We start from the raw sequence: 11,602 nt of genomic DNA, 5'->3' as shown, positions 1-11,602 counted from the left end.
CTGCCTGAGCGGAAATGTCCCACTTTCCTGATAGGCCACATGTCCCTAGCTGTACCTTTAAGGAAACTGATAAAAGCACTTTTCATATTATTGTCTTAGACGGGTACTTCCCTCAGGGGAGAGTTCTAGAGAGACAGGAAGATGAGTTGGAGTTCACAGAGAAATAGGGGAGATATTGTATTACAACAACCTCTTCCTCCCCTGTAGCGTCAATGTCCCTTCAGAGTGTTCTTCACCTCTGAAAACAGTTTTCCCATCGCTGATATCTGGTTTCCCTCTGGCAGGTTAATCCGTTTCCCAATTGTTTATCAGCGCACTAGCCACAATGTGGACGACCTGAGAAACAATGCAATGCCCTTATTAGGTGTCCCTCAGAGAAGTGACACCGCAACTGGGATTAGCGGTGATGCTGGCAGTGCCATAGTTAAGGGTGCCAGGCCTAGCTCGCTGCTGTCCTTGCAGCTTAAGCTGTATTCAGCGCATTCCCCGTTGCTTCCAAGAAAGTGACTATATGAGAAGCCTACGTAAGTAGATATTGTTGGTCAGCGTTGTGTCATCCTCGGGTGCAGTACATTCAGTGCACCTCTGTACTATTCCACTTCAGTACCCTGGGATTCGACTTGTTCCAACTTCAAAATAATTATTTTCATCCCAAAGTCTCAAAATTAACCATCCCACAATATGTGCTCATGCTTTATGATGGTTATCAGTTTTCTCTGTTGTACCCCTGACCCCCAAAGCATTTCGTGCTTCAACCATTCCTTGTGGGAAGCATAAAATTAAATCTCAATTGTGGTAAACTGTGTGCTTCGAACCCAGAAACAGTGCATGCCAATGGCACATATCTTTTCCCTGTCAAAAAATTGATACTCGATATTTTGGCAACTATGTAGTGGTGATTTGATTTTTCCTAGTCAATGTTTCGTACTTCCACCCCAGTTTCTAGAAGTTCTAAATCTGAAGGAGAATTCAATTGCGTGACTGCATGCAACTTTCATATTTCTGTTTGGAGGCTATACCTCTAATGTCTAATGGTGTGCATACTAAATATTAAAGTCAGAATAGTGAGTGTACTAAATGTTGAGGACAAAAATGTCGAAAAAATATTGGCAGGTAAGTAACTCTCAATTTTGTATACCCAGCTCCACATCTATGTGTCTGTGAGGTACATAAATCTTCAAGGTACGTATATATGGATTTAGAAATAAAACATTTATTCTTCTCTCTATACACCTACCTTTCAATAGTTTGTTCCTCAATATTCTCTCCTCGATATTCTCGTATATTAATATACTTCATGTCAATATTCAGTAGCATTCTTCTTCATAGGACTTTATTTTCCATGTGATGGCCGGACCCAGTGATGCGTTTCGATTTCCTTGCACCTTTGACAATGTCTGATGCAGGCATGGAGGATGTCTTTGGGAGGTGCTGAGGTGGCTTCTGGAGGCCGGCTGGATGATGCCTGCTGGTGGGCAATTGCTGGCACACTTGAACGTGCTTTGAACTGTTACAGTTTCTAGTGCTCTTGTATATAGCAACTTTTCACAAACAATAAACAAACACAAACAGCTAGATGTGATGGATGGACGGATGGAATCAACCAGTCTTCTTATCCATCGGTCTGTTGCTTTGCCCTTCACATTTTTTCCTATTCCCACTACAGCATGTAACCTGGGGCAAATGATCAGCCTGGTACAGTCATTGGCTAACTTCACTGTGAGTCGCATGGACTGTCCTTCTGTTCTTCCTACGTCTGCACACAAAGTAGTTCCTTTCAGTCCCAGGAACTCTTATGTCAATGCATGCTTTTATGAGACCAAAAATTGTTTCCTCATCCAGCACAACAATTTTACATAATTCATAACTTAAGAAAACAAGCACTGACCAAGCTAAAAGGCTGGCATCCAACTTTAGACATATTGGCTTTGCCAATGCTTGTTACATCTATGCGATGCAAAAAAAAAGTTCCCTGACAAAAATATGACTTAGTTATTGATTTATTTTATGGCAAGACAGACAACATTAAACAGCATAAAACAGTTGTGAAAGTGTCGAACGGTGCTACATTGCTGCCATAACCCACCCCTACCTTTGGACAAGAACAGTGAAGTGGTCTGTGTACTATGATCAGGTTTAGGCATCGCAATACGTCAACGAAACAAATGCAGATTAATTGCAACATAAAATAAATTGTAAATCAGAAATGCCAGAGTCCTTGCCAGTAGATAAACTGTATATATTATTCTGTGTGAGAAGAAAATGCTTTCGAATAGTAAATGGGATTAGTATTTATTAAGGCACTCTGCAAAGCGCTACATGTGCCGTTTGTCGCTTTCCGATCACTCACTTGCACAGAAAACATTAGCTGAACACAGACTAAATGCAGTCTGAATCCAGTCGGCTGCAGCTTTACTCAGTCATTGCCCCAGGGGTAGTGTCCTCAGATGAATGACTGCCTGGATAGATCTCTTTGGAGATGTCTTCTGAATCACAGCTAGTTTGGTGCAGCTTTTGGATGAAGGTACAGAGCGTTTCACAATCTTGGACCTTTAACTCCCAGTGCTTTACCATTTAAAATAACACTGACAGATCGAATATGAGGTGTTTGCTAGCATGTCAGCATTTCCAAGTAGTGGAGGGTTTGTTCCACGTGACTTGAGTAACATTGGGAGCCCACAGAGGGCATTTGGGCTGGTTTAACATTATGATATTTCTGGAATGTTTCCAGGTGTAGGAGACTCATGTCATAGGTCTCTACATGACTTTGGTAAACTTAAAACCATTGGAAACAAGGGTCCAACAAAGTGGAACAGGATTTTAACATGCATGACAGCCATGCCAAGGCCAGGACACAACTGATGGTTTGTGGTAGACAATTTATAGTCGTGGGGTGTAGGCCTTCTTAACTGCACCCTGGTGTAGGATGGTTGCCTTGTGGCCCTCCCTGCTAAATGCATGCTAAATGCATGCTAAATGCATGCAGTTTGCCAGGTTGGGATCCCCCACTGCTTCTTGAGTCGCTGAGTGTTGACAGCGTGTATGTGCCATTAAGCGGTTTTACATTTAAAAAGATGTACTGCTTACTCTTTGTTGTCTTTCCTGTGCCCCCCCTTCATTCTTCAGCATCGCCCATTCATCTCCATCCTCACTGCACTGGTTACTGTGGTCTACAGGCCTGATTTAGACCCTGGCGGTTGGCCTGCCATTCGTCAGGGTGGAGGAGGTCATCTCTTCTGTCACCCAGGCCAGACTGCCACCCACCAAGTTAAGCAATCATCGCCAGACCTACAGTGATGCCTGTGACTCCTCAGAAGCCACCGCCACACTGCCTCCTGTGAAAGCACTGAAACCTTAGCGTGCGGATGCTGCCACAAGGTGAATGCACACAGATTTTTGGTATCCAAAAACTAATTTCAAAAGGAGTTTGTCTCTGAAACACAAAAAATATTCACCCCTCCCCACACCATGGGGCTTTTCCTCCGGGATGCGGGCCATTTTATTTCTGTTTATGACAGGCGGTGTCACAGACAGAAAAAAAGGACATTGGACCATCTGCCCTAGGTGTGGTGGGCAGTCTGATGCCCTTACTCCGACAGCCACAACTTTGTCAATGCATTGGAATAAGCAGCTAGAGAAAGGACAGTCCATGTGAGTCATAATTGATTGGATGGACTGAGAGTTTGAGAGTCAGTGTTTGTGATGGAGTGCCCTGTCTGCCAAACTCTAAATCAAGCGCTTGGATTTTGGGTGTATGGGTCATATCAACAAACTCTTCCTGGATTAAAGGCGGTCTTGTTGTGTTACATCTAGTAGACTGAGCCAATCTGGATAGACCCCCTTGTGGTCTGCATTGTGCAATATCCACCGAAAAGGCATGGTGAAGGGCATAACCTCTGCTCTCACCTTCCACTGAAATGTGCAACCTGCTCATCACCCCCTCAGTCATATGTGCAACCTTGGGAAGAGCCAGGCATCCACAGCAAAAGCCTCTGATTGGCAGAACGACTGCCTGGAAGATATATTCACATCACAGTGGGATGTGATGTCTGCCATCACCCTGGAAGAAGACACAGTTTAAGCATAATGGAATGTTGGTCCCCATGGGAGTGAATTACTTCGATTGAGTCCCTGCACATTTTCATGCAGTGCACCCTCTCATAATGAGCAGTTGGTCTGGCACTAATTTCCACTGTTTCTGCCAGTAAGTCAGCTATGTGATTAAGGGAGACTTTTTGTGAAGTTCTGATCACCAGGACCAGACGCACCAAGATTGTCTATCTTCCGTGGAAGCTACGCCAAAATGACATGTGTGAGAAAGAACAGCTCGATGGCAAAAAATATTGCATATTATTTTCACACTTGTAATATATGTCATTTTCATGAAAATTAAATATATTATGCTCATTTCGCCTGGGCAGTGGTCATCATGAAAATGACAAAAAACGAGTATACATAAGAATAAACAGAAATTATACAAAGCACATGAAAACCCAATAATCAAGATTTATGTGGAATTTCACTGACCTAAAATAAAACGACCTACTTGCACCCTAAGGAAAGAGATAAATTGCATTTTAACATGAGAACCTGCCTGGTGTCATATGGAACAAGCATTTACAATGCAATGGGTCTCGCATTTGCTTGAGTTAAATCTATTAGCGTTGCAAACTCATAACTGGACTTTTCTTGCCACATAAATTGAAAATGAAAAGTAAAACAGTTTCATATAAGTGAGCCGATTCAAAGCACCACACCATGAGTGTAAAGGAGACACACAAAAGGAAAAAGAATTTCACAAACAAATCAGCAAAAATGCAATTAGCCATGTAACAGGGTCGATGGCCAAGGTGGTAACAAAACCTCTCAAAGGCGGGACAAACGTAAAGCATTTACCAATGATAACAAGGTATTTTGAAGGGCAAGCCCATGAACGAGCAGTGGTGATGGGCAGGAGGTGGGCATGGTTAAAAGCCCAAATAGATAACAACACGTTGGAAAAGCAGCGCTTGCGCGCTGCTATGGTAAACCTTAAAAACTAGTAAGGCTCAGCTAATAAAAGCGCTGCTATGAGGAGAGGCTATTTGAGGAAAATGAACATGCCTTGGATCTGGGTGCTGGTGACACTGCCCAGCTGTCATGATCTGTTGTTCACATCTAACTTTATGTGATCCACTGTACTCAAACATAATACTTCAATTTCACTAATGCTGTAAGTGTTCCAGAGAAGTAATAGCTGTTGGTGCACTCACAATGTTGTGTCCACTTGGCAAATGCCTTAGTCTCTGGAGAACACATTACACATAGATACCTAAAAGTCACTTTTTAAAAATTACAATTCCCATGAAGCCACAGAACTCACATGGGGCCTGATTTAAGAAAAGTGGCACTGCACTGATGCAGCGCCAGTTTTTTTGTGCCCCTTAGCGCCCCCCTACCGCCATCATGTGTGCACCATATTTAATATATGGCGCACTATGGTGCAGGGTAGGGGCAATAGCATTGAACTTTTTGATGCTATTGATGTACGATGTAGGATTAGCGTCAAAAGTATGGCGCTAACCCTACACAGTACATAGGGGCCCATTGAAAGCAATGGTATGCCCCCTTTTAACGCCTGCTCTGTGCAGGCGTTAAAAGTAGCCGCAAAAAATGACACCCCATTTTTGCAGTCCCCCCAATGGGGGAACACCCCCCTTGCATACATTATGCCTTGCGCAGGCATAAAGTGATGCAAGGGGATACAAAGTGGAGCAGTGCAAGCACTGCGCCACTTTATAAATCTGGTGCGGGTATTTGGGCCTCCTTGGGCCACATTTGCATTAAAAAAATGACGCTAATGTGGCACAAGGAGGCGCTGGGCCCTCTTAAATCAGAACCATACTGTTTAAAAATGGCAGCGGCCATTTTGAACATATTGAATAAAGGTTTCTTTGTGATCCAGAGCATCATTGGTAGGATATCGAGATACTTTGCTTGTGTAGCTAGGGACCTTATTACCAAATGTGGTGAAAAGCTTGGACATTGTTTGTTTTCTTTTTTAATCGTTTTTGAAGTTGCAACTAAATACGAAAAAATATTCCATGGAATGTATTCATATAGCACATTTTGGAGACAAACTTGAGTTGTTTAAAGCTTTGTTTCAGAGAAAATCTATATGGATCATAAACTTTCTGGTTCACGTTCGGGTAATAAACTATGTGAGGAACAGGGAGAATCCTCATTTCGTTAAAAGACCTTTACAATATGCGTATTGTATTTAAGGCAGGGACATATTGGGAAAGTGATTCATGGGCAACAGTGTGAAAAATATTATCTTGATCAATATTTGTTTATATTACAATGTGAGAACCAAACTAATATGCATATTGGAACCATAAAAAGTGCACTCCCAAAGACAGAAGGTGGTTACCTTTTTTAAAGATGGGATTGATATTATGATAAATCGTAAGTAATATAGATTACATAGATATTTACATTTCAGTACCTAGGCATCAAGTTAGATGATTCTACTCAGAGATACGGTGTTAAAGGGATCAATCTTGCTTGTTTTTAGATATCTACTGTGACCCAGTAGATGCCAATGCCAACCGGTGTGATGCATCAGGATGGTGATCCCAGATTCTCTGTTTTCTCTTTCTTCCACTCCTCTTTCTCTGGGTTGCACCGGATCCAGAATTCAGCCCAGTGCACTCTCACATTCTGATAGAATTCTGACACTAGCTAACCCCAGCAAAAAGTGCTCTACACTAAAAAAACAAACCTTTCCTGACACTCTCTCTGAGTTGCCTTTGAGAGAGGCCACTGTTGTGTCTGGCCACATCACTGGGGGAACAGTTCAAGACTCTCTAGAGTGACCTGTCCCACTGTCGCTCCTCTCCATCTTCATGAGAAGAGAAGCCACCGGCCTTCCCATGCTTTCCTTCTGCCCCACCGTCTGCTACTTGCCCTATCCCAAAGGTCGCTTCAGCCAATCTGCAAGTAGAGGCTGCACGTGCATTTGTTTGTTGCTGCCTGCCGGGATGCTCCGCTTGAGCTCTGTGCCAGGTCTGTCCTCCTGAAAGTGAGAACCCTGGCATGCCTTGTGATGGCCAATATCCAACAGTGTGGCCCACCCCTGGGGATCTGGTGTGCATGTCAGAACTCTGAACATCCATAAAATTTATAGATGTGCTTTGGGTGTGTAATTCTTTCATTAACACTAAATTGTCAAACTTAAGTCTCATGTCCTTTATATAGCATAAGAACTGACTGTTCAGCTTCACTACTCTGTGAACTTTATAGTCTAAATAAAGAGAAGGTCCTTTCCTTCGATAAGCTTGACTAGTGACTGGTTGTAAGAATAACAGTCATTAATTATTATGAGGAGTGATCACATGCACCTGGGTTTTCTAGGCCCAAGAACATTAGCCTGACATATCCTATTGACTTCATTTTGAATTCAGGGCCTGCTTGTGACTTTCAGGTGTGGAGGAATAAGCCCTCCAGCTTCAAGGACTTTGGGGCACTCCTGTCCACTCTTCATGTGCTGCAGACTGGTTGGGAAAGCGCCACGACGTCTGCTGGTCTCCACCTAGAGGAAAAAGTACAGCCAGCCCAGGGGCAAGCAGAAGAAAGCAAAGGGGAGATGAGTAGCTTATTTAGGTCAAACTGTACAACGTGTGAGCTTACAACTGGCAACAATGCAGTTGATGTCACCTCACAAACAGTGCACGTGTGGGAGCTGGTAAAATTAGCATCCTGGGTAGAATCCTGCCACACATCTTGTGAAAAACTTTCAAAACTTTGCACAATGAAGTTTCTTAATACTTTAAATGGTAATAACAGGAATGTGATCGAGGAATGATCCACATTATGGATTTGAGCATTTGCGTTTGTGTGTGTGTGTCTACAAGTGGCTGCTTCATACGTGTCCAATGCCATGTGCAGTGCATGTGTAGGTGGTCAAATATTATTGTTCACAGCCTGAGGACTGATAGTTCTTGGTGCACTGCTATTTGTCACACATGATCAGTTTTTCTAATGCCAATGCTCATCCCTTGGTAATTGGACTGTAGTTATGAGGACTCAGGAGCTTAGGGTTGCGTTAGGGTCGCCAAGGATAGGAGGACAGCTGCCATGCTGGAAGCCACAGTCCTTGTGTGCTAGGCTAGGTATTTACCTTCCAAGTGCAGTCTGACCCTTGTTACCCACTCCTGTTGCCTTCTCATCCGCCCCCTGCCCTATCAGGATGGTCCAGATGTTGCTCCACACCAGACTCACAGGCTTTGAGCTAGATGGCCACCAAGACAAAGGCAACAAAATGGGAATCACAGTCTGGTGAGCTGCTAGTGTAGCCCTGCTTCCACGGAACACAGACATAAATATAAAACTGAGTCAGAAGAAGGTGTTGGGCAGTGTATACGCTTGTGTATGTGTGCATGTTTGTGCTTGATTGCACTTTTTTACGAATATGTGTGTGTGTGTGTGTGTGCACAAGCGCACACGCATTGGGCGTACAGGCCCATAAATTTCAAGTGTTTTTTAGAAGGCTTTTACCACATGGAAAGACCTAGTAGTCCCAGTTAGGGTGCAAGGGCAGATCTTGGCAATGCTCGGTGTATTGAAATATGACCATTTGTGCTCAAATGCATCAATGTGAAACTGACAAGAAGGTGTGAAAAGTGCATGACAGATGTTCTGAGCAGTGTAGGAACTTGTTTTGCAAAGGTTGCTTCACTGGAGCAGCGTGGAACTGATATGACAACGTGGAAACTATCAAGGCAATGTACAAAGCAGCATGGTGATTCTCCAGGAGCAACGGTTTCCATCGCAATGTCTGCTTAAGTGCCACATAGTGGAACCAATATATCAATGTAGGAACTAATGGTAAGGTTTAGGGCTATGTAGAAACTGACATTGGTAGGTGTTATTGACTCCTCAAAGCGGTTTTCAGGGAGCAATTTAAAAGCAGGCCTGGTAAATGTTTAATTAAAAGGGGCAGTAGGAAGGTGCCGCTGCAAAGTGGAAACTGGCACTGTGATTTTAAGGTTAACTTATAAATTTTCTGAGGCAATAAAGTAGCAGAATTGCCAACGTTTGCTTAACTTGATTAAGTGAAACGCTCGTGCCAACCTGAAAACTGTCATGACATTATGGAGATATAAAATTCACGGTTTTCTAAGGCAGGGTTCTGCAAAGTCGGTCCTGGAGAGCCGGGTCCATGCCAGATTTTGAGCTTATCCACATTTAACAAAAAGATGTTTCAGAAATCTTCGTTTTTTCAAATGTGGCTATGCTAAAAATCTGGCATGGACCCGGCTCTCCAGGAGTGACTTTGCAGAACCCTGTTCTAAGGGAAATGTCAAAACAGTGATTGTGATTTTCAAAGTGCCTGTTAAATTAAAAAATGTCAGTTTTCATGGATAGTGGAATAATGGGTCCAGCAATGTGAAACTGCAATGGATTAGTCGAACTTTTCATATCAATGTAAAAACTGGCATGGGAGTTTTCCAGGGCAACGGTGAAACCGGCATGGCAATGTATTCTTTATACAAGCAATATAAAAAGCAAAGGGACTGTGGAATTTAGTTTTGCATCATTGGACACATGCATGAGGACTTTCTGGAGGAAATTTTGAAAGTGGCATTAAAATGTGAATTATCAAGAGAATGTTTAATCTAAGTCGAAATAGGCATGGAAACTTGCAGGCAATGTAGATAATATGTATGGCAATGCAAACGTTATTGAGGCAAATAAATATTTGCTTGGCAATGTGGAAATTTAAATTACACTTTTTGAGTTCAATGTATAAACTGGGCCAGCAATGTGTGCTTATTTAGGGCCATGTGAGTGTCACATCCATGTTCATTTTCTGAGAGGTGTGGGGAAACATGGAGACAATGTGCCCTTAAATGGGGCAATCTGCTTCTAGAATGGAAAGGGGAACACTGGCATGGATTTAAGTAAATTGATAGGCTGGCATCCTTGGCAGAACTCTTGCATGTTTTAGAAGTGCCCTGGAATATTTGAGCAACATTTTAAAATTTTAGCAGCGGCAGCCAATAGAGGCAGGTGCCACACAGCAGCACTACAGGAAGATGCAGAATTTTTACAAATGGCCTCATAAGTTGCCATGTTATTTAAAGAGATGCCGACTAACTGCCCAACAACGCCGACTATTTTGTAGTGCGTTTCCGGATACACGGGTAGCGGCCTAACGAATTGAATTGCACACCGACCCCCCAACTATATTCTGGCCCAGCGAGTATGCTCCATAGCAATTAAGTAAGTCTGTTTAGTTTCCCAAATATTTGTTTGTTTACTGGACAACAGGGAACGACTTTGTGCAAGCATCCTTTTTCCATAGGTTCGTCTGCTATTAACCAGTTACGCTCTGTCAGACATGTATGTGATGCTTGACTTTTTCTGTTAGTTTACAATTTTGGTCCAAGGCCCCCGTGGTCCTTATTAAACTACAGCCAACCATCTTTTCGACTTTTAATATAGAATGAACACAGCTCAATTATTGGCTTCTTTCATATGGTTGGATACTTTTTATCCTCATGAGTATTCCGATGGCTACTGTAGCCAATACGGGGTGCTCATTCGTGGTCCCCACTGCACGATATTACTTTGTTTCCCGACGAAATATATTATATGATGATGACGTTACGAACTGGCCTATACATTTAACATAAAGTTTTTGGACAGTCAGCCTATGCAATTTTCTGATAGTTGGATTTTACAAATCATCGTTTCATGGTGAAATTTCCATTCAAAATTCATAAATTGTATTAAGCGCCTCAGCTCTGTCCTCTGGTGTAAGTAGCAGCCATGTTTTTCTTGGCCACTGCTGGGCTTTTGAACGGCTGTGTTTACCTTGCACTGATGGCTTGAGTCACACTTTTTGATGGTGTGACATTTCGAATCCATCACTCTCTGCTCTAAATGGACAACGGTATTTGTTGACATTTGTTATATGCACACACATTTTCTGTAATGCATGTGGCACACATCCCTTTGGCGAGGTATGATTTCTATATGCTCCCTAGCTCTCTATGTCTAGACACATGACTGCAGGGCTAACAGATATGTGTTTTCAAACTACTTTGGTCCAGTGCTTAATTTGTAAATAAAAAGGTGCCGGTGCCCAAAGCCCTTCTCTTAAACATGCGGCTGCTGCAATTAAATGTCTGAACACAGAATACTAAAGCGGCGTAATCCCGAAGCCATCTCCGGCCTCTTCAATCCATATAAGGCCATTCCCGGCCCCTTCAGCTCACTCTTGCAGCTTTCTACTTTCTCCCATTGTGACGCTTTTTCGTTTTCCCCTTCCTCCGTCTTTCCCATATGTGTCTTTTGCTCGCAGCTAATGCTTGAGGCAGAAGAATAAGCCCCGGCCCTCAGAAATAAGTGCCGGTGCTCAGCACCGGAAACAACAAGCACAAATTAAGCACTGCTTTGGTCCTGATGATGGTCTCCGAGATGAAAACGTTTTGAGACCGAAACGTCGACGGATTGCCCATCTTGTTTCTGAAATGTCATTAAAAATCTACATCTGTCTGTGCGGACTTTTTGCCAGTCACAGTCACATCTTGAAGTGGACATTGAGTATGTAGAC

This window comes from Pleurodeles waltl, chromosome 4_2, assembly GCF_031143425.1.
Source record: "Pleurodeles waltl isolate 20211129_DDA chromosome 4_2, aPleWal1.hap1.20221129, whole genome shotgun sequence".
NCBI lineage: Eukaryota > Metazoa > Chordata > Amphibia > Caudata > Salamandridae > Pleurodeles > Pleurodeles waltl.
This window is presented reverse-complemented; position numbering follows the sequence as displayed.